The sequence below is a fragment of the Calonectris borealis genome, chromosome 7, assembly GCF_964195595.1.
Source record: "Calonectris borealis chromosome 7, bCalBor7.hap1.2, whole genome shotgun sequence".
In the NCBI taxonomy this organism is placed as follows: domain Eukaryota; kingdom Metazoa; phylum Chordata; class Aves; order Procellariiformes; family Procellariidae; genus Calonectris; species Calonectris borealis.
This window is the reverse complement of record NC_134318.1, coordinates 14,100,380-14,123,670: the sequence shown is the minus strand read 5'-3', so window position 1 is coordinate 14,123,670 and position 23,291 is coordinate 14,100,380. Positions and strand designations below refer to the sequence as shown.

General features: G+C 41.9%; 1 long non-coding RNA gene across 1 annotated transcript; it reads left to right on the top strand.

Moving 5' to 3' along the window:
• Positions 1 to 1,110: 1,110 nt before the first annotated feature.
• Positions 1,111 to 22,207, top strand: LOC142084150 (uncharacterized). Its single transcript, XR_012674263.1, has 5 exons — positions 1,111 to 1,127; positions 9,249 to 9,376; positions 9,535 to 11,942; positions 16,631 to 16,693; positions 20,085 to 22,207. It is a non-coding gene; the product is annotated as an uncharacterized LOC142084150 (long non-coding RNA).
• Positions 22,208 to 23,291: the final 1,084 nt, after the last annotated feature.

The following is a 23,291-nucleotide window of genomic DNA, read 5'->3' as shown; positions in this document are numbered from 1 at the left end:
TCTTGAAGTCTTCAAGTCAATTTTGGATCTCATGCTATAGTGCTGTGGTTACTGGGAGCAACATTTTGGTAGATATTATGCAGGAGGTTGGGCTGGATGGTCAAGTTACGGCCTTTTTTAGGCTTGAGATGTAAAAGTCTGTTTAGTAATTACACAATAGTGGTACTTGAGAGTCTATTTCATCAGTTAACTGAAGCAAGTCTGTCAAAAACACTTTATTTACTTGGACTATAGTTGCATCCATGAAATACAAGGGAAGAAAGTGGGGGTGAGGTGGAAAAGCTTTTTTGGGGGGAGGGGGCTTGTTTTACAGACAATAAAATTGAGAATCTACAGTTTGGTGGCTGCAGTGGATTCAATCACATTGGTAGCTCATACCGATAAAGGTGGACAAAAATGTGTGCTGTGTTTCCAGGTTGGTTAGTCGGGTCCAAAGCAGCAAGAATTGCTTCAAAAGCAACATGGTTGATCTTTTGCCCATGTGCCCTTTCACATTGGAGTGTATGTGTTGGTGGCACCTAACTGGGGCAGTGGGGCAGATGTGGGTGTTGGGTGGGAGTAGTACTTTCCTTGGCAGAGAGTGTGTAAGCATAACGAAGACAAAGAGCTCCACCAAAAAAAAGCCAGCTGAAAATGCAGTATTTCCAGGAGACATGGAGATTAGAAAGCTAAGAGCTCCCTCCTGCTCAGGTTCCACCTGTGGTTCAGGGAGTTGGCCAAGTTCATTGTAAATGCCACCTAAGATACAGTGGCAGAAGTGGGAAGGCAGAAAATGTTCTTAAGCAAACTGGAAATGGAAGACTAGAAGCAATGACCTAGGGTCATCTTCAGACTCGCCCAGAAGAAGGAAGAGTCTTTAACAAATAAGGTGGAAGAATATACAAAATTGTAAGACAGAAGTGTGTCAGGGGAGAGGTTGGAGATGGAATGAAAACACAGATTACTATATAGACTGCTAACCTGTGACTTTAGAGTCTGTCAGCTGGATGTTTGAGGCATTTGCACAATAGTCGTCTTTAATTTTATGAAAGGAGCAGCAAATGTTGTATTACGTCTTTGCAGTTGAAAAAAGGCTGTTGCTGTTTGCCAGGGTGAGTTGGGGGCTGGGAAGGAAATTGTGTGCAGAGGTAAGTATTTCTGAATCATCCAGGCGAATAAGGGATATATCCTTAGATTTGCATTACTAACACTTTGTTCAAAAGCCACAAAGGATATCTCTCAAAATCTTGAAAAAAAAGTAGTTTGAGTTCTTATTGTTAAATAAAGGCATGCTCCACAGTGTCTTTTTGCACTTGCCAGAAAGAAACTAGATAACATCTTAAAATTGCAATCTTCAGAGAGTCATTTCTAGAGGTGGTAAGCTAATATATTATAAGATTAATTAATATTTTGTTAAAAACTCATGCCATTCTGAGAAGAATCCGCATTTTGTATATGAGAATTTGTTCTAACCAGGTTGAAGCAACTACTTGTGGCATAAGGAGAATAAAACAGTTGGAGCGAATGGTCTTGTTAAATTTAGAGATAAATGAAACTAACTTTTGAGCTGTGAGAAGGCAGGGAGTATTAAGAACTTTCAGGATACAAAGTTAATTTAATTCAACCTATTGAATTAAAGTTATGGTGAACCAACATAGTTCTCAGGCCTCCCTTTTCAAAGGGAAAGGGTGTGTAGTGTAGAAACTGCAGGGTGTAGTTGTATTCACTATGTTAGAGGCAGTGATGACAGCGTCTGGGATAAAGTAACTAGCAAAGACCAGAATGAAGAGCAAGACTGAGATTATAATTTCTCCCAGCAGTTTATGGTGAGTTGATAATCACTTAGGAGACTGTCCCGGAGCAGGGTTTAAAACATCTTTCACGGAGCTTTTTCAGCAAGTGTCCTGCCACTCCTCCGTTTCTGGGAGTAAGGGCTCTGCAGAGCCGGCAGCTGAGGCGCCCGAGGGTCTCGTGTGTGGTGTTCGCGGCCTCTGAGTCCGTGTGCTCACTCTCCTGTCTCTTCACAGGTCACTCTTCTGGATAGCCTTGCTTTGTTAAGGTGGGGCTTGTAGCTGTATTTATTTTGCTTGTTTTTAACTTTCCTCCTGCAGGCAACGTGGTGAAGATGGAATAACAGATGTGTCCCCTTCCCCCCTGGTTTCTTATGTGATTTCTGTTCTTTCAAGGCCTTAGATGTGATGAGGGCCAGCTTATCTGGTAGCTGTAGGCTTCTAAGCAGAGGCAAGGCTTCAGTCCAAAAACAGTTACCTTGGATGCAGTGCTAAGTGTGCTACGTGTGAGGGAAACGTTTTCTTCTTGTGGTAGTCCAGTGCTCTAGTTCAAAGATGTGATTTAGGAAACGGTTTTTGACAGCTAATCTGCCAGAGCTCACACCTCTGTGATGGGGTGATGAGAGGAGTTGTGTAACCTTCTTGTTACGGAAGCAGATCTGTTCCTGCTGCATGTCACTTCTTCCCCCAGAGGGGGGAAAAATGCAGGCGCCTGGGCAGAGAGGGTTATCTCTCTCGCCATTTACCATGGCTCTAAAAGATTCATCCTTCTTTCACTCTCAGCTGCTGCTTCAGAAAGCACTTTTTCTTTGCTTTTTCTTTCTTTCAGAAAGATAATAGAAGAATACAAGACACTATCTGGCCTTATGTACGAAATAACTAGTCTGGTTGCCCAATGCTTAGTTCCAGAAAACTTGGTATGAGGAAATGAAGTGGTACAATGACAAATCTCTGGGTAGGCATCTCGCTTTTCTTTTTCCTGAATAGATAAGGCGTTTAATTCAGCTGGCAAGCCTCCAAAGCAGAAAATACTGTGCAGCTGTCAGCCTTTAGGGCTTCTGGAAAGATTTTGTGATTGATCTGCATATTGATTTCTTTCTTAAAAACATAGATTAAACCCTGTCTGTACTGGTCTGACAGGAGGTGGTTTCAGGGTAGCAGAAGGAGTTTGTCCTTCTGAGTGGGTATAAATGCTGTTACTCGGCCATGGTGGCCTCTTCCTGGTTCTTCCGTACGTTGTGGATATGCTGATCATTTAACAACCACAATAAGTTGGTAATATGAAGTCCAGAACTTGAACTAAGGCATTTAAAGGCTAAGGCTGTCTGCATTTCTATATTGGTATGAGTTTCAACTTCTCTTCTTCCTGCCAGCTCCTACAGAGAGACATTTGTCTGAGGGGAATGTTCCATCTTTTCATTTAGTGTCAGCTACTTGTGTCAGCTTGCATGAGCTAAAATCCCATGATTCAGTTCACTGGGCACAATTTCAATGCAATGAAACACAGTCTGTCCCCCAAAGCATTTATGGTCACCTCAGTTGATTTACATGACTAGGAAGGAGGGAAAGAAAAAACACGTACTTCATCAACAATGGTTTTCCTTTTAGCTAGAAATTTGATGGGATAGGAGAACTCTGCTGAAGCTTTTACTGAGAGCCCAAGTTTTCTCTGAATCCATCTCCGTAAGAGACATAAGTGATAGGAGAGTGAGCCTTCTACATTTCAGCTCAGCTTGTATTTCTTCTCTTTCCTTTGGGGCTCAAATATAATTTGCAAACATATCTGGAATTTTGTTTCCTTATGTTGTCTTGGGTGGGGGGAGGAATCTGATGAGTTAGTCTTGCTCTTACAAGTTCTTCAGAAATCCTGAAGGGATGTATTGCTTCAAGAATCATAGAATCATAGAATCATAGAATCATTAAGGTTGGAAAAGACCTCTAAGATCATCGAGTCCAACTGTCAACCCAACACCACCATGCCCACTACACCATGTCCCTAAGCACCTCATCTACACATCTTTTAAATACTTCCAGGGATGGTGACTCAACCACTTCCCTGGGCAGCCTGTTCCAAGGCCTGACCACTCTTTCAGTAAAGAAATTTCTCCTAATGTCCAATCTAAACCTCCCTTGGCACAACTTGAGGCTGTTTCCTCTCGTCCTATCGCTTGTTACTTGGGAGAAGAGACCAACACCCACCTCGCTACAACCTCCTTTCAGGCAGTTGTAGAGCGCGATGAGGTCTCCCCTCAGCCTCCTCTTCTCCAGACTAAACAACCCCAGTTCCCTCAGCCGCTCCTCATCAGACTTGTGCTCCAGGCCCTTCACCAGCTTCATTGCCCTCCTCTGGACATGCTCCAGCACGTCCATGTCCTTCTTGTAGTGAGGGGCCCAAAACTGAACACAGTGTTCGAGGTGCGGCCTCACCAGTGCCGAGTACAGGGGCACGATCATCTCCCTGCTCCTGCTGGCCACACTAGTTCTGATACAGGCCAGGATGCCGTTGGCCTGCTTGGCCACCTGAGCACACTGCCGGCTCATGTTCAGCCGGCTGTCAATCAGCACCCCCAGGTCCTTTTCCTCCGGGCAGCTTTCCAGCCACTCTTCCCCAAGCCTGTAGCGTTGCCTGGGGTTGTTGTGGCCGAAGTGCAGGACCTGGCACTTGGCCTTGTTGAACCTCATACAGTTGGCCTCGGCCCATCGATCCAGCCTGTCCAGGTCCCTCTGCAGAGCCTTCCTACTCTCCAGCAGATCAACACTCCTGCCCAGCTTGCTGTAGTCTGCAAACTTGCTGAGGGAGCACTCGATCCCCTCATCCAGATCGTTGATAAAGATATTGAACAGGACCAGCCCCAGAACTGAGCCCTGGGGAACACTGCTCTTGACCGGTCACCAACTGGATTTAACTCCATTGACCACAACTCTCTGGGCTCAGCCGTCCAGCCAGTTTTTTACCCAGTGAAGAGTGGACCTGTCTAAGCCGTGAGCCGCCAGCTTCTCTAGGAGAATGCTGTGGGAGACAGTGTCAAAGGCTTTACTGAAGTCCAGGCAGACCACATCCACTGCCTTTCCCTCATCCACTAGGCGGGTCACCTGGTCACAGAAGGAGATCAGGTTGGTCAAGCAGGACCTGCCTTCCATGAACCCGTGCTGGCTGGGCCTGATCCCCTGGTTGTCCCAGACATGGCTCGTGAGTGCCCTCAAGACGAACCGCTCCATAATCTTCCCCGGCACCGAGGTCAGGCTGACCAGCCTGTAGTTCCCCGGATCCTCCTTCTGGCCCTTCTTGTAGATGGGTGTCACATTGGCAAGCCTCCAGTCGTCTGGGACCTCCCCAGTTAACCAGGACTGCTGGTAAATGATGGAGAGTGGCTTGGCAAGCTCCTCCGCCAGCTCCCTCAGTACCCTTGGGTGGATCCCACCTGGCCCCATAGACTTGTGAGCGTCCAGGTGGCGTAGCCGGTCGTTAAGTGCGGTTTTTCTTGTTTGGTTTTGCAGTTTAGGGGTTTTTTTTTACTTTTTTTTTTGTGGTATCATTTTTCTTAGAAAAGATGGTGATGGATGAGGATGTATTGTAGTGCTTAGGAGGAAAAAGAGATCTTCATCTGTGGAAGGACCATCACTGCAGTCAGGAGTAAGGTGAATTGGTAGTGATGGTAGATGTGTACCATCCTGTGTCCAGTCTAGGTGAGATGGTGCAGTAATTTTAGGCTTGCACTCAGTAAATGAAGACCTATAATTCAAAAGCCATTACCTTGATACAAGTAAATAACCATGCCTCTGCTATCTCACCATTGCAGTGGTGGTGAGTTAGTGTCTAGGAAGAAGTCCAGTACTTCCGTAGATACCTAGACCACCGTACAGTTCATAAAAGTGTCTAACTAGTATTTTCCATGGAAGCTACATTTAATCTTGGAGTTTCCAGCTAAATATTTAATTCTACTTCTTTCCCTGATATTGGTCAGAAGCTCTTTTTTTTTTTTTTCCCTCCCCCTTCCCTACCCCAGGCAAATTCCTTCTTGGCCAACTCAGTTTCCAAGAAGATGATGTTGTCATGCTATTTCTCTAAATGAAACTGTGGTAATGAAAACAATGGATTTCCAGTAATTCTTTTTGGTGTTAGGACCACTAGCAAGAAGTGGGAATACATAATATATTACAAGATTGCTCATTCATACAAAAAAAAAAAACCCTCACAGACTATCTTTCAGTTAAAGTTAGTGTACAAGTTAGTAAAAAGAAATACCTTACAGTAGTGCTAAAGATTTACTCAGAAGCTTAGTGACAATGTCTGCAAGAGCAGACCAAATGGTGTCAAAACTGAGTGAAGGAATTAACAAAGATAGCATGTCTTTCTGAACCTGTTCCCTTCATCATTGGCAAAGGAGGGGTGGTTCGATCTCGCTCTGAGACGCGTGGGGTATGTGTGAATGAGACACTTGTGTTTCTAGACTGTCAGTTCTGTGCTATACTTGTGTTCAGCGGCTATTCCTGCTTGGTAAAACGGGGGTGGGTGGTGTTCAGCGGCTATTCCTGCTTGGTAAAACGGGGGTGGGTGGTGTTCAGCAGCTATTCCTGCTTGGTAAAACGGGGGTGGGTGAGTGCTGGGTTAGTGACGGAGCTCAGAGCTTGTGCCAGCAGGTTACTTGCCTTTGGAGCAGATGGCCTTCCAGTGCCAGGTTACAGGTCTGAACAGCCATCCTCACTGAGGGTTGCTACAGACTGAGGTACTCTTTCCTGTGTTGTAAGAGCCCGTCTCCACTTTATTACGATGACTAAAGGTCCCTGAGATGGTTGAATGTTGAAATAAAAATCCAGTTCTTACTTAAATACTACGTGGAAGGGTTATTTAAATGCATTTTTCTTCTTTTCAAAATGAGTCCATTTCAAAATTTGAAGTGAACGTATGGCAACCATTTCTAAATTCTAAGTTTGCTATAAACTGAAGATCATTTATCAAAGAAAAAATAAGCTGCCTTACCAAATTCTTTTCAAATATTGAAGAGTTAAGAAAAATTGTCCTGCTCTTTAACGTGAGCAGAAACAGGGAGGAATCATCTTTGTCTTTTGGAGAGCAATGCAAGTTGTATAAAGGCACCGGGCATGCCAAGTGTTATTGTTTTATATGTGTACTATTATATAGGTGTCATGAAGGCCAGTGCATATTACCTCACAGCTTCCAGCAGTGTTAGAGGTGAGGCAAGTTGGATGAAAATTGCAAAGCTAATTAAATTAAATATTTTCATAAGATGAGATCTAAATTTCATCTTGTATTCTGCTGTGCAAACCAAAAATATGTACATGAGTCAGGTCTGACCTTCTTGCTTATACCAGCCGACTGTGAAGAACACTTTCTTAGGAAAATAACTGATTTATATGTTTGTTAAAAAAGTTGAAGTAAACTGCTAAAAATTATGCAGCTGCTTATTTAGATCATGATTTAAAGTAGGATTACTTGAAACATCATGGAGATCCTTAGAAACATCAGTTGTAATCAATATTTAGGGTCGGATTTTAATTTGATTGCAGGATAAATATATGCCTTGTCTGTAATGTTCTTTGGTATGCATAACAAAATAAGGAATTCCTGTAAAAGGTGGGGAATGTTTATCTGTATTCTGTTTACATTATCATTGAGTCATGCCTGGACCTGCAAAAAATCCTACGGAGTTTTATGGTCATAATTAGGTGTGCCAGTTGTCCTTTTTATATATATGTAAGTAACAACACAAAGCACTGTGCTGAAAATGAAGGAAATGGAAAATTAGCAGGTGTGAGAAATGAGCTGAACGTGCTTTCAAGAACAGCAGTTGCAGGACTAGGTAGAGCGTGTTTGGTAGCCAACTGAACGTGTGCCCTTCGGGAAGGAAGGCGGCGTAGCCAAGGGCGTAAGGCAGAGGAAGAGCCCTGACAAAGAGGGAGTCAAGAACCCCGCTGCTACCGCTATTCTGTGACCTGCGAAGGAGCAGCAAGGATAAATATTGGAAGGAAGAAAAATCAGCCCTGTGGTAATGGCAGGCCAAGGTAATGGATAACCAACACCTGCACAGGACCTTAGCAATGGAGGAAGGAAGGAAGGGTAGAGCTGGTGACATCAAAGAATAACTCCTACCACCACAGCAAGGAATTCATGAATGCCAGGGAAATGGGGAGACTGACAGCTGTATAGGCAGGAGTTAAGCAGAGCCTTGCAAAAATCACAAATTAAAAATTTACCTAATTCTCTAGTAGGTGAATCTAGTGTATTAAAATTATGAATATTGAAAGCAGAATAAGCATGTAGTGAGCTCTGTGAATGTGAAAAGAAGTGTTTGTACCTCCTTCAGGTTTGCAAAAAGTAGTAGTGCCTTGTAGGCAAAGGCTGTATTTTGTAAAAATTGATGTGACAGTTATGGTTATATCAACCAACTTTGATGAACCTTTCCTTAGGGAAATAATGAATGTGTACAAATGTGAAACAGGATTGAGAGTGGATATTAAAATCTGCTTTTTTAAATCATATTTAAAATTGATTATTTGAAGTACTTCAAATAGATGTCTTCCATAGTGCAGGGGGTATACTACATTCCATTGTAGTCCCAGTCTATAGGAGGCTAATTTAATTACAGGCTCAACTTTTGCCATAGCTGTAGCGTTCCTTAGTATATTTGTCATACTAAAAGTCCCCTTGAAAAGCAGGGGATTTTAACAAACACTTGAGTAGATAGCAACAAAAAACCAACAAATAAAACGAAACCAAAACCCACATTAACTTGAGCCAGTTTTGGCCTTCCAGCCATAATTAGGCACGTCGCTCTCAAGTATGTGGATGTATTTGCTGGTATATGCAGAACACAAGGCTTGCTTATACAAACAAGGAAGGGAATGGAAAGTTGCAGTCATGAGGAGGGGTGGGGAAGTAGTCTTGAAATAAATGGGTTTCGGGAAGGCGGTTGATGGGAGTTGGCGTGGCTACAGCAAGGTGAAGGTTGTGGAGAAGAGGCCAGGTAGCAAGGGTGTGCTGTGAATCTGAAACAGGGCTGCCGCTGCGGCCGGGAGGGCGTGGGCTGCCTGGCAGCGGGCGAGAGAGGGGTGATGGTGAGAGAAGCCTTTCTGTCTCTCAAGGGAGAGCTCCGACTTCTCACAAGATTTCAAAAGCTAGCTTGTTTCGGCTTGGTGTATGCATCAGCAGGTTTCTAGTCACAACGTATTATGTGAGATGATCCTGAATGGACAATTTAGCCCATGTGATGAGTGGGAAATTTTATGCTTGAACGTTCTCTCCCATGAGGAATGATGCTAAAGTCTAAGCATGTATATGATTTGAGACCGGTTCAAAAAAAAAAAAGAACACTTAGGTTTTCATGTGCTTGTATTTTATTGAAAAGTCAAAATATTTCTGCCAAAAAACAGACTCATGCCTTGGAAAAAAATAGCTTAAGTGGGAAAAAAAATCAGTTAAACAGTTGCAACAAAAAAATATTGTTCACCTATTACCAGGTCATAATAAAGGAAAAAGGAGACTGGGGCAGAACTGGATGACAGAGAGAAAAAAAAGCAAGGGAAGAAAGCAGTATGAGAAGAGAACAGACTCAAGGGCAGAAACTGGAGGTGATTATGAACACCAGGTGAGGAGATATGTAAAAAGCTAACCTAAACGAGCATAATTACTGGCACAGACATGCCGAGTACCCAGGCAGCCAGAATGGCAAAGGTTATAAGCAGATTATGTGAAATAAAGATTCAGAATCAAAGAATGTAAGACTAAGGATGGTTTCTCTTATAGGAGGGGATGTGTCTTCAGCAGAATGGATGAGAGTATCTAGGCTGCAAATGCTGTACACGTTGGAGAAGAGAAAATACAGAGATTGACTGTTCTGCCACGCTCTGGAGTAGCGATTGCTGATCCTCTCTGGTCTGAGGGCCAGAACCACTTTGCAGGTAACATCTTCCTATTTGCTCAGCCAAAGCTGTGGAGATAGTGGCAGCCTCCCTTGGTAGCAAGCAGACTTGGAGGTTTGTGGGCAATACTTCAGACTCATCTGGCAAAGTCCTTTGTGCTCTTTTTGGCACAATAGCTTTTAAGCAAGTGGTTGATTTGGCTTCTCCAAACTCAGAATGAGAAATACAAGAGCAGGCTGAAAGGCAGAAGCATAAATAATTTAAAGCTGTTCCCCTGGGCAGGCAGCAGAGCTTCCCTCCACCTGCTCCATTTCCCCTCTGTGGGGCATTTGGGCAGGCAGTGATAAGCGTACAGGTTTGCCTCATTTCCCATCGCAGTAGCTGGAAGGCTTGGATTGTTGTAAGGGAGGAGACGGAGTAGCAGCCTGCCTCTTCCAAGCAGAAAACAAACGGGGCATCCAAGTAGCACGTGCTTTCTTGCTTAGGGGGGACAGTGAAGTTGCAATGCAGTTATCTACATTTAGAAAAATAAATCTTTGTAAACACTCCTGTTGCCAATATTGTGTTGTAAACATTTCAGAAGAAAAATGTTTCTTTTTTTGAGGTAGGTGTTGGCAGCAGCTGTAGTGCATTTAACATTCCACCACTTTTCCAGTTTCATTAAATGAACATAGCTGGAAATGACAGTAGCCATCATGTGATGAGGCTCTGTTGCAACTAATTTCCCACCTTACCTGGTTACCTTCCTCTTTTCTATTTATTTTTTATTTCTTATCGTGCACACAGAAAGAGAAGGTTTCTATTCTCTATTCAATTCTATTCAATGCTAAAAATACATGAAAAATTCTTTGGGTATAAAGTCTTAGTAGGTTTGAGTTAATGTGTGCCTTTTATGAGATTTTTTTTTCATCTCTAGTTCACCTTTATGTTTAAGGAAGAAAGCCAGTTGGGTGAGGCAGCTGCCATTTTAAGAGGCAGAGCTGAGATCCACTCAGTGATGTGATTTTCCTTTTTTATTTTTCAGTTATCAACAAAGATATCCTAATATCAACAGAGCTGGGGGGGGGACACGGGGGGACAGAGATGGTAGTCTTTGTTAAGAGAAGCATGAGAAGACCTTGAGTGTTAATTTGAGAAATAACCATCTCAAAATCAACGAAATTAAAATTGTTTTGGGGAGTAAAAAGCTTTAAAATGGTCAGAATAAGTAACAAGATTTTTTTGCATGAGAGCTTTAACCATTTATCGTTAGGAAGACTGTCTTTTGATTACAAACCAGGGTTTTTTTTTTCTGGGTTACCATTAAAATATTCTCTTCACATGGTTGCTACCTGTATATGGTTATGCTAAGTCACAAAATTGAGTTGTCAGTAAAGCAAGGCCTTTCCTTTCTTTTTCCTCCAGGAAAACCAAAGCAATACAGCTTTTGGAAAAAATCGTTCAATTGTGTTCAGTGTACAATTTTTGTCTGTAAAAAAGCCGAATTAATTCAACTAGAAGCATACAACTTAAAACACATTATGGGGAAAATAACGTGTATTTCCTTTCTTGCTTTCAGACTCCACACATGCATCCCTTGTTGTCCCATCTTTCCCAGACATTTCAGTAGGACCTGGGATTCTTTAAAAAAAAAAAAAAAAAAAAAACCCAAAAAAAAACAAAAAACAAAAAAACAACAACAACAAAAAAAACCCCAAACAAACAAACAAACAAAAAAAACCAAATAACAAAAAACCCACCAAAAACATAATGGAGAACTTGGCTTGGAGTCAACTTGGTAAAAAAAGCCTCACTGACTTTAACAAGACCAAAATTTAGGATATTGTAATTGCCTAGGTTTTTACAGGCTTAAATCTGTAGAACAATTAAAGGCTTCAAGATTTAAGTGATATTTGATTCAAGATTTAAAAGTGCGGTGGGTTGAGTTCTGTGGAATTAGGCATATATTGTTTTTTATTTTCTTAATTATCAGAGCCATACTGAGAATCTCTATTAACTGCTTATATCTGGACTCCCTTTGTGATGATGATTATTGTCCTATGTCGTGCAATGTCATCATGTACACATGAGCTTGCCTAGAACTTTCTCAGAAGGTGTAAAGGAGATAAAATACTGTAGTCACTAAGTGAGATACATACTTGCTTCACTATTCAGGCAGCCTGATTGAATGTTGCAGAAAAATGACTCTCCCACTTATCCTTTCATGTGCCATTTCAGATCTTCCGCAAACCTTGGCGAGTCGGCTGACTAGCCCATGAAATTTCCCAGCTCTGTTGCACGTGCTCAGTTTAGGTTGGTTTTTGTTTGTTTTTTTCCATGAAAAACATCATGTCTGCTTCTTCTCCACTATCTGTGCAGATATTTGGTATATGCAGTGAGATTGTCACTGCTCAAAATCTCTCACTGGATATTTTGACAGAAAAGATGTAACAAAGACTGTCTTGTTTCTCTACGTTTTAGTCACCAGTAAGGAGGTAATTGCAAGGGCTGCATGCTGTGCTAGTCCTTCAGCATGACTTGCCTGCCTATACTTTTCCTTCTTGTGTTTTGTAGTAGCTTTGCTGACAGTGAATTACCATCTAGCCTGCTTTTCTTCTATTTAATTGCTAAAATTTTACTTAATATGTGGAAGAATGAAAATAGTTTGTAAAGTCATATGTCCTATCTAAAATCTCATTTTCTTCCCCATGCCCCCTCTCATCTCAGCTTTGCTGTCGGGTAGTGCAGGAGTTAAGGGGTGACTACCGCACCTTTACAAGAGTATCGCCTCGCCTGGAAAACTGAGAATTTCCATCTTGAGATCTCGGTGTAGGTTAACACCCTATACAGGAAAGTCACTTGCCATGTTGTTAAAATGAAGTGAGTGCTTTCCTGAGCAAGGCTGGAGAGAAATACAGTCAAAGGTTTTCCTGAATTGGAGGCACATGGCTGTGCCATGTAACTGGCACGAATGCAAGTTTGAAATCCTTTGGTAACAAATCAGCCTTGGTCTGCTAAAATGGAAAGTTGCTGATGGAATGGAAAAGGTTATTTCAGGAAAGCCAGGCTGAAGAGATTCTGCTGTTACCAGCTTAGATTTCATTCTGTGCTCAAAGCTCTGGCCACACTTTCTTCTCCATTTAGAGTTCATCCAAAGCAATGTAATATTTCTGCTGGTACACTGAAGCTGTAAATTTGATTCAGTTAATAAAATGGACTGCAGAGATGTTTCCATGTCAAAAAGTCCTTCCTCCAATGCTTCTAGTTTACATGACTAGTTCTAGTTTATATATTTTATGTAACTAGTTTTTTATAAAATGCTTAACTGACAAAATCTACTTTGGTAATAGTAATGATTGTTCCCCTTTTAGAGGGGAGTGTAGAACTTCTCTAGAAAATAAAGGATTGATTCTGTGTTAACCAGCAAAAATCTTGATTTTAAAAGTGCAAGATGAGGGCTTACATCCATATATCTCAACTATTCAGAAGAAGCCTGAGATCATAAAAACCACATCGATGCTCTGTTGTCCCATTCATTTTTCTCTGCATCATTGACTGAACTGTAAAAGTACTTTCTGAGAAGTTTAGCAGTGATGTGAACTAAAAACCTTACCACAGTCCGAACGATTGAGGTATCTGTAGCAAGTGGTGTTAGTGATTCGATCCTAGAGCCTCGCTAATGTCAGCCTTGGCAAAAAAAAGACTGTCAGGCATTAGCGTTCTTCACAATATTTGCATATTGCTAAGTAGGAATGTAGAAATAAGCTTTTTGGGCTGAAATCGGTAGATAAAGGGGTGACCCAATTTGGAAGGCTGCTGATCCAGTGCAAGAAACAAGCCAAACCCAAAACCTGAAATACGAAACCTTTGAAATTTGGGGGCAGGGGAGAGGGCAGCGTGCGTGCACCGCCGTGAAGCCTCCTGTCCTGCTGCAATTCCAAGTCCGAGCGGCTTGCAGGTACCGCTCCTGGCTTTTAAGGCTACATAGCTCATAGCATATTCTGGTCTTTGAGACCCAAATCTTATCAGAATAAGCTGCGAGAATCAGATGCTGCCAAACCTAAACTTTTGCCTTATTTAAGAGACTCGGCTCTGCAGCTGATCCCTCCTTGAAGTGTGCTTTTTTTTTTATGCACACTCTCTGAACCTTGATACTGTGTTGAATTTGATGGACTTCTTAATCTTGATTGTTAACTGGAATCTCTGTAATAGACTTAATTGTCCAGATATAATAGATACCGAGAAGTTAATAATAAACCCAGAAATCTGCTGCTTAACCAGCTGTCTTGTTAATTACGTTAACAACACATTGGCAATTGCTTTGATTTAAATACTCTGGGTTTGGTTTGCCTTTTCAGTTCCAGTTCACTGTCCACCCAGCGTCATTTCAGCTGTGCTGTCTGCCTTTCCAAGCATGTAAAGGGGTACATCGGGTCATCTAAGGAGGCTGCGGTGAACCACAGGACAAACACTCTGCATCAGAGCATCTCTGTATACTCTAATACTCAAAGCCAGGTGCTCCTTTTTAACTGCTAGGACACTCTAATGCAGCTAACTGCTGCCTGGTTTTGAGTAAACTGCTCCTATAATGGGAAGGGCTGTTTCTTTTCATCCCTTGAAGTGCAATACAAAGGCCAAATCTCCACCCATTCTGAACACAGCATTCCTTTCGATCTACCTTGTAAAAAGGTAAGGTTGCACTGGAGGCAGACCAGAACGCTCCTTCAGCCTCCTTGAAGGCATCTGGTGACTAGTTGGAAGGATGAAGCTCCTGGCACTTTGTGGCTTTTTGTTTGTCTTTCTTTTGTGCCTCAATGCCTTTACTGCAGAAGGTACAGTATATTCTTCTAATGCAACTGTCTCCTTCCTTTTCTTATTTTTTCCTTTTGTGATATAAAATGCTTATTCTCTGTTAATTTTAATTAAAGAAAACAAACAGAGCTTGACAACTGAAAGGAGAGAATGACTTTAGGAAAGGACTTAGACTGCAGAATGTGGTTGCATATCAATGCTTTCATTTGTACAGTAATGTTTCCTCTCTGTTACAGCCTGTTGCATGTAGTACAGCATGATTAATTTTTACCTTAATCTGTGTTCTGAAACCCGCTCCTCTGAAAAAAATTCCTGTTGTATTTTTCCAGTAGATAACCATCTGTCAATATAAAAATAATATATTTTCTGAATAGTAAGCAACACATTAATAGAAGAAGTTTCTACCCTCATGGAACAAGGAAATATGAAAGAGTCAGGTCACCAGAACTGGAGTAAATGAGAAGTTCTTATAGAATAGTGAAACAGGGGAGAGTACCTCTCCTGACCTTCAATCAGTCTTGACTTTTTTTTTTTTTTACCACCACTGATATTCCACACTTTAACTGCTGTATTACCTTGTGGCACCCAGCTACCATTTTCCAGTATTCCAAAGCGTGTAAATTCATAGAGAAGTTTAAATCTTAAAAACAGAGGTTTTTCCGTTTGTCTATAGCCACATCTCTGGAGATACCATTCTAGGTTTGCAGGGAGACAATTCAGTAGGATTTTTAAATTTAAAGATGTAACTTTTAGAGTTACCTGTTGAGATTTGATGTTTAATATTGGAAATCTTGGAGACCCACCATGATTGTTCCATGGTGTTTATTTTACACAAGATGTAGAGAATGAATATGAGATAAGGAAAAACAAATAAGCTTAAACGTCCAAAGGTCAGGGTCAGCAGATTTGCCATGCTTCATATTTTCTAGAAACCTCATAAGAATCACTTTATGTGTAACTATGAGTGTGGAGAAACATGTGGAAGCTGTCTTTCAAACTGGTCAAGTCAGCTGCCCAGTTTTCTCATCTACCGGAGTCTGTTCTGAGTGGTAGAGCTGTTTGCCAGAGCTGTGGTACCTGAGGTCCTTCAGCTCCCTTTGCATTTTCTACTTCTATTTATTCAGGCTTCCTAGGCCCCTTGAGGGAAACTTAAGGAACAGTGCAAAGGGAGTTGGAGAATTTCTAGTTGTGTCTTCAGGACCATAGCAGAAGCCTGTCCAGGGAGGACAGGAGGCAGCCATACCCAATAAAACCCAAATGAATACACACAGGATCCTGTATTAATGTTCTCTTTTTGTTAATGTGCATCGTAGGGGTTTGGTGCTTCACTGGGTCAGAAGGCGGGGGAGGAAGCGTGCAAAGGACACTGATGGGGAAGTAGAAGTGCCTGGGTGTGCAAGATGAATGTACTTTTTATGTAAAACCTGTTACATCAGAATGAAATGATGGTGACAAGACGCATCAAACCTCTTAGATGCTAGAGCACCCACCATCACTAGCCTTGGCTGTAGAACTGTGCCACAGGGATTTCCAGAAACATTGAGCGTATGTGAGATTTTGTGGATGAGAAATCACCTACCTCTGTCCTTTCTGCTCCACCTTTGCTCCAGAGTCAACCTTTCTTCTCCCTTTAATGTGTCCAGCACATAATGTGTCAAGTGCAATCAGCAGCTCACTTATTTGGGTCTAGTAGGGAGGGAATAATTAAATGGCTTTGCCCATCCAGAGCAATTTATTCTATGCTTCTGTGCACATGGACACAGAGATCCTCTTTTTTCCTCTTGGTAATCTTTTATATTTTCATTAAGTGGTGTAACTATAAAAAGAGTGCAGAGTCTCTTTCTTACATTAGAACAGCTGGAATTTGCTGCTTGTATTGCCTGCCAACATGTGACATTTCAAAGGGTAAAAAAAAAAAAATCTTCACAATGTATCTGGCCTATCTACTAGTAATGATGGGAAAGAACTAATTAATTCCTGTTCCATGCTAGGGACAAAGCTATGCACAGATGTAAAAATCGGTCGTGGTGATCCTTTGTTTCACAGATCTCTCTATTCAAGGATTTCAATGGTTAATATGGTAATCAAAATGTCTGTGGGCTCTAACCCATTTATGTATATGTACATGTATATGTACAGCTGTTTGCATTATCTGTCTTCACTGGTCATGTATTATTTTTCACCCTTAGGTCGGAATGCTAAAAAAGTCTGCTGCTTAAAATTACCCAAACTCAACAAAAAAGCGCATAAAGGTAAAAGATTTATGGTTTCATTACATTAATTAAGTAATCATTATAGATAAATCACAGCACTTAAAGGTTTTTCCATCTGCAAACTTCACAGAATTTTCCATGCAGGTGAGTATTATCTTCATTGTACCACTAAGAAATTGTTCTCTCTTCTCAATCAACTTATTGAGTGTTTGGATTGGGAAGAAATAAGAGAACCTACTTAATGCTCTTCTCAGTCAAGAGAAATATGATCTAGTGTGATCAAAGCATAAAGTGTTCATATCAGTTCCTGCTTTGTAGAAGGTCTTACTCTTGTTTTGAGGGCAGAACAGTATCAGAGCATAGTTGCTCATTGATAAGAACAGAGGCTGCAAAAGTGAAGTTTTACGGTGGCTTTGCCTTGCAGTATTCCGTCACCATCTATTTGTGGCTGCAGCCATCTCCATATTTTGAGAGATGAACCAAAGCGTGACTCTGTAAATTCCTAAAAATTCAATTATTGAACCTGCAGCCCTACCAGGAACAAGAATTACCTGAGATGGTATTTGTCCTAAATACGGGTGTCTAAAGACTGCAGAAGTAAAAGTGTACTTGCATTGAAGTACTTGGAAGCCTTTTCTAGCCAAATGCATTCCCTACCTAGAGCGAGTGGAAGGGGAGGGCCACCCTGTAGTCTTTTGAGACCATTTATTCTAAGGGGAGATACAGAAAAGCCATAGCCTTCGAAGTGAGGGCAAAGCATTTTGTTGCTTTTTAACGTAGCCGCATTCTGGATGGCAGTTTCAAATGGTACAGTTGTCCTTTTGGAAAACAAATCTCAGGTGTTTTTTTCCTTTTCTTGTTTTCTGACTGGCTGGTGCCTCCCTGTGAACTGCTAGTCAGATGCCAATACTTCCAGCTACAAGCTCAGTATTCCCTGCCTGTGTACCTTTTTGTTTACTTAAAACACCCTGTGTACCTGCACAAGGCTGCAACCAGCTTCATTTGCTTGGCTCTGGAACAAGATAATGCAAGGAGGGAGTAAGTCAGCTGGGAGTTAACTTAGCTTCTTGTTCAGATGCGCAATGAAAGAATTAGATTTAATTTTCCAGTTCTAATTAGAGCTACTTTTGATAGCAAAAGAAAGATTTCCTGCAGAAAGAATCAGCGCTTTTTAAAGCAGTTATTGGAATTTCTGCCATCCTATCAGTGCTTTCAGTATATAAATATGGTAGTTTTAGCAATCTTGTCCACTTTCATATATCCTTACTGTGGTGATTTGGCACCATCGGTAGTCTGAAAACACTCGGTTTGCTTCTTGCTGTATGTCCATAGTATCCCTGGTTTCAGTGAGACCCCAGTTAAAAAAGCTAAACCATGAACAAGTCTAGGATAAAAGGATTAGGTATGCTCTTTAGAATAACAACACTTTAAATCTTAAAGTTTCTAAATTCATTAAAATGTCTAGCTGATAACTTTCATTAAACTTTAAAGGTACAGAATTTGATCTAAAATAGTCTATTTCCTATTTACTTATTTACCCTCTTCTAATCTTTTCATCGTAAAATTACTAATTTGAGGTTCCCAGCAAATTCATTCCAGCTGATAAAGTACCTTAAAAGCTTTATTCCTTTTTGCATTTAGGTAACCTAGGTGGAAATCCTTGTGCTTCTCTGCAGTTTTCCTTTAGCTGGTCCCTTTCCTTCCTTTCCAGTCTCCCAGTACTGAATCGTGGGCTTTGTTTTGTAGGCAGAGTCCCATTGCTGTCAGGGGCAGCAAACACGTTGCAGATTTATGCCTGTGGGTCAGGGGGTTATAGCTGTTTGGGGCTCCTTTCTTATTTAATTGGCAGGTGTAGTAGCAACTGGGGACTTCAGCTATAGACGATCTGCAGCAGCAATAGCGGGTTCCCAGCCCAGCCAGAAGGATTGGAGAATGCGATGCTGAACGCACAGAGGTGGCTCTTGTCTCTCTTGGCCTGAGACAGACCATGTGTCCTACCTGGCCGAACCTGTAACCTTTCCAAAGTACTGAGATGTCATGCGCTGAGCATAGCTATTACTTTCAATCTGAGGTACCTGCTGCTATCTGACAAAACAGCAGGCGTTTCAGGCTTTTTTCACGCAACAGGCATGACGTCTCTCTGATAAAAAGCGCTTCCAAAGAGAATGTTCTTGGAAAGCAGGCTGCTGTTTCCCGTGGGTGAAATACAGTGACACTGCTCTCGCAGAGCAATGGAAAGTACTATGCTGAGAGGGAGAAAGAAGTACAAAGGAAGCACTCCGTTAAAACCTGTAAATTCACCACGAAGATCTCCTGCAAAGGGAATCTGAATGCCTTCCTCCGTTGCAGACCCAGTAATTGTCGATGATCGTTGCTTGCCCCCTGCTAGTCTCTTCCCTGGCTCTCTGAGCACTCCAGCCTGCTTACGGTAACCATCTCCTGCCCCCAGCTGCAGCCGAACCTTTTTTAGGTCGGGCCTTGCTGTTTATTTGCCTCCGTACCGGGCATACCTTCTGCTGCACACGGCTGCTTGTCTCTGTTACAGATCCGCTTGTGTGGAAACGCTTGATCTGAATCCGTTTCGACTCTTACTGCAGATATAAAAGCTTAGGCCTAATGCAGCAACTGCCCAAAGCTGAACACAGCGTCTTGTTTCAGGTGCAGTTCTGGACTGGAATTATACAATGTTGGCTTGGTTTTGTATCGTCGTTATGAGATTTCTGTGTGATTTGTGCTTCCACGTTGCTGTCTTTTCTAGGGGAATGTTACTTGTTTTATACAGTCCGCAGGCAAAGCACACCGATGGACTTCTTCAGTGCTCCTTGCTGTTCTTGTGCTGGGCCGGTGCCTAGGGGCAGCTGCAGAGCCACTCGGAGGCTAACGAGTGTGCCTTAAGGAGGGGGATAATTTAACCGTACTGGCTTCTTATTTTGAAGCAAAACCACTGATTTCCTAGAACTTTGTTCTTCCATCAGAAACAATTGCTGCCCCAGAAAGCAAAGTTTCAAGCCAGTGTCAGCCTGTGCCTTCTTTCCAGGAAAGATGATGAATGTGATGATAGTAAGGGGAAGACACTGTGTAATGTGCTGATTGTGGGACTCGAGCTCTGGAGAGAGAGAGAACTGTCCCTGTGTCTGGGAGGACCTTCTTCTGGCTGTGGAAACTTCCAACAGCAGCAGTCATACTTTCAGTGATTGTGCACCCTCGGTACATGGGGGGAAAAAAAGCTGCTGGGAACGGGTGATCTCCAGCAATCTAATGAAGAGAAAAAAAAAATTGCCATCACATTTCTTTTTATTTTCAGATCACTGATAATCTAAGCCTGCCCATACGAACACGGCTCAGCTTCAGATATTAGTCTTATGCCATTCTTCACACTCCAATTAAACATCTCTCTCCATTTTCTCTCCTTTCCATCTTTGTTTTGCAGGTATGAATTTCAAAAGGAATCCGATGGAAATAAGGAAATACTGCAAGCCTTGTATTCGGCAAGACCCTCCGATGGTTCCTGGACCCCTTCCACAGTTAAAATGAGCAGACTGAGAGCAGGGTGGAAAGTATCTGCCTGCCAGCGCTTTACTTGGTTGAGGGCCCTCGTTTCACAGATAGGACATGGGTGTACATTGCTTTATTTTTTGTTTGGGAAAGGCTTCAGTCAGTACTGTTTATTCATTCACTCAGGCTCCTTCATCTTGTTAACATTAGCCTGGCAGCCAAAGCTGTCTGGCTGCCACCGGACTTCGTGTCACTTGCATGTTCCTCTGCACCGGACAGGGATTTAGCTCCTCAAGTAAAAGAACGAGGAGAACTGGCTGAGGAGCTGGCTGAATCACTTTGGTTTGCATTTTTGGATTGCCTAAAAGGTGGGGAAGGGCTGATGTTATTGTTTCTAGTTATCGGTATATATGCATATTTAACCTTTTCTATCAATGATTTCTTTTATATTACAAAAGGATTTTGTTTGTAGCTAGGGACATGATGATTTTTCCTGCAGCCTTTTCTCCACTTGGAAGTGAATTTCTAGGAGTGAGAAAGAGCTCATCATTTAGAAAGGGCTGAGAAACTAGATAAGCAGGTTGTTAAAATAGTGGTAAAGGACCAGATTCAAGTACAATGGTAAGCTTTTCAATCTCTCCTCTAGGCGTTTAAATCTGGCTTTAAGAGTGAAGAGGCCTGTTCTTTAACTTCCTAGAAGAATGTCATGAGGTGGTTATTAAACAGCATACTGAAGAGGTGTTAAGGCTAATCAGATTAAATCTCTTTCTCCTGAAGCCAGAAGGCAGCTGTTCTTTTAAGACACCTGAGTTGTGTGATCACCTTAATAAATAAAACTTACTGGAGCTTGAAATAAATGGTAAGAATAATACCAAAGGGCTGAATAACAGAGAAACTGAAGCACCCTCTGCTGACATCATTAGCAGCGATTGGGGTCTTCACTCATGTATCTTCTGTCCTTTCCTAGCTGTCCCCTGCATATGCTGCTATTTCTCTGCCTGGGGTGAGTCCTTAAACCAGAATTACTTGGATGTTCATAAACTTGGTTTTCCTTCTAGGCAATATGAGGAGTAGAAAGCTTTTCTGCTATTGAGCAAATTGCAGATTGCAAATAATAATTTTTCCCTCAGTACTCATAGTATTGCTGTTTCTCTTAACGTCATTTTCCGTACGATAGAAGTGGTCTCGGTGCCCTTCAGAATTTGGGGGAGTTGAATGGGGACAGTCAGAGGCCTGTTGTAACCCACAGGCAAATGCAGTTCCCAAGGGTTAAGTTTATGGGTATTTGGCTGTGGCCATGCTCTCTTATTGGCAATGTTTGTAATGTACTGAGCAATTGAACCTATTTCTGGGTCTTCTGTGTGCTTGTTATTACTTTATTTTCTTATTGGTTTTGAGATTAGATAGATTTGACTCTCAGCTTCATATTTTTGAAGAGCTGACCATGCATAGCATTTTTATATCAAGGATAAAGGAGCTGCCAGTCCTTCTTGCAAGATCTGAGTCGGGACATTGGTGAACGAGCTGTGTTTGATTGTTCTGCTGCTGATCACTGGGCAAACATTTTATTTCTATTTTGTCTTTTGTAGCTCGCAGAAGGAATCTGTAGAATACAAACGACAAGTAAATGTAAAAAGCATTTTTGGTATTAAATGTGTTTGCACAGGGTTTACTCTGTAAAATAGTCATGTGTGTTTACAGCTCTGTATAAAGCATTGCTAACAGGTATGAAGATTCTGTTCTCTAATGTGACCTTAAGTCCATTTCTTTTATATCTGAAAAATGCTGTATGATTTTTCTCTTTGCCCCACACCCTCCAACCAGTGTGCTCCACACTCTCTGATCCTCCTTCAGGCAAAATGTTCTCTCTGATAGCAAAACCATAAGCCCCAAAGACCATTAGCACAATTAGAGGAATGCTCTGGATCTCTGGAGGGATGCAGGGACATCATCCAATGCACCTGAGTATTTTTACTCAGTTTCCCAGACTGGCCTCAACCTAAGGTTGAGGGCTATTCAAGTTAAAAATGTTACTTGTGTGAGGTCCTGGTCTTGACTTGAACAAACTAAAGCAGGAATCCTCAAATTATTTCATAATGGATTGTGACTGCTGCCCAAACATGCTTTTTTGCCTCGTCTAGAGGTATTGGGATGTCTTGCATCAGCCTCTGATGGTGATTCCTCAGCAGACTTTGACTCCAGGCCATTTTCTCCATGTAGTAGAACAGAACTCCCATCTGATTATGGCTTCACTTACAGGCATCTGTTCTTCCTTTTGTTTTCCTTTCATTTCTATGTGTATTTGTTTGGCATTACCTGAGGAGAAACATATTTGGTCAGTGGTTTTTCAAAGTACACAAACTGTATGCTTATATAAAAGTAGTAAATTTAGCTTGTCCAAGCTGACAAATGCATTTGTTTGTGTCTTGTGTTTTTTGTGTGCATTTGGCTGTCAAGCATGAAAATTGCACAGCCTTCAAGTTCCAACAAAGATGTTTCTGAAGTATCTCTATGCCTTCCAGAACAGATGTTGGATCCTGGTCTGACCTTGTCAACTAAGTGAGCCAGGTGGCCCCTGACTTTAGAGCCTTAAGGTTTAGAGCTTAATACCACCAGCTGACACCAAATCAGTCTGTCTTATTTGGCAACTATGACTCTGAATTCTCAGGAGCATGGGAGAAACGATCCCTGCTGACAGGGAGTGTTAGGGCAGAGGCAGGCTTTGGGATCTCTTCTTTCAAAGTGGGTAGTAGAAGAAATAAAATTATGGATTCTTTACACAAAATACGATCCCAAAAGGTGTAATGGGGGCTTTTGCTGTTGGCTTTTCAGCCCTCTAGACGTGTGGCCCACAACTGATGCAAGGGCCCAGGTATAGTTGAAGAATTCAGGGTTTTAGCTCTGGAGAAGTTCTGTTTATCCAAAGTACGGACTACAATGGCAACTTTTTGTGATTGCATTTGCCAAGGAAAACTGAAATCTTGCATGGATAATAAACTCAGGTGAAACATAAAAGCAGAGGAATAAATATTTCCTGTTTGTAGATTTATATATTCTTATAAGATAACTCTTGCCAAAACTGAGTGGAAGACTCCTGGTGACTTCAGCGTTCATTGGACCAAGTCTGGAGATCTCTTGCCTC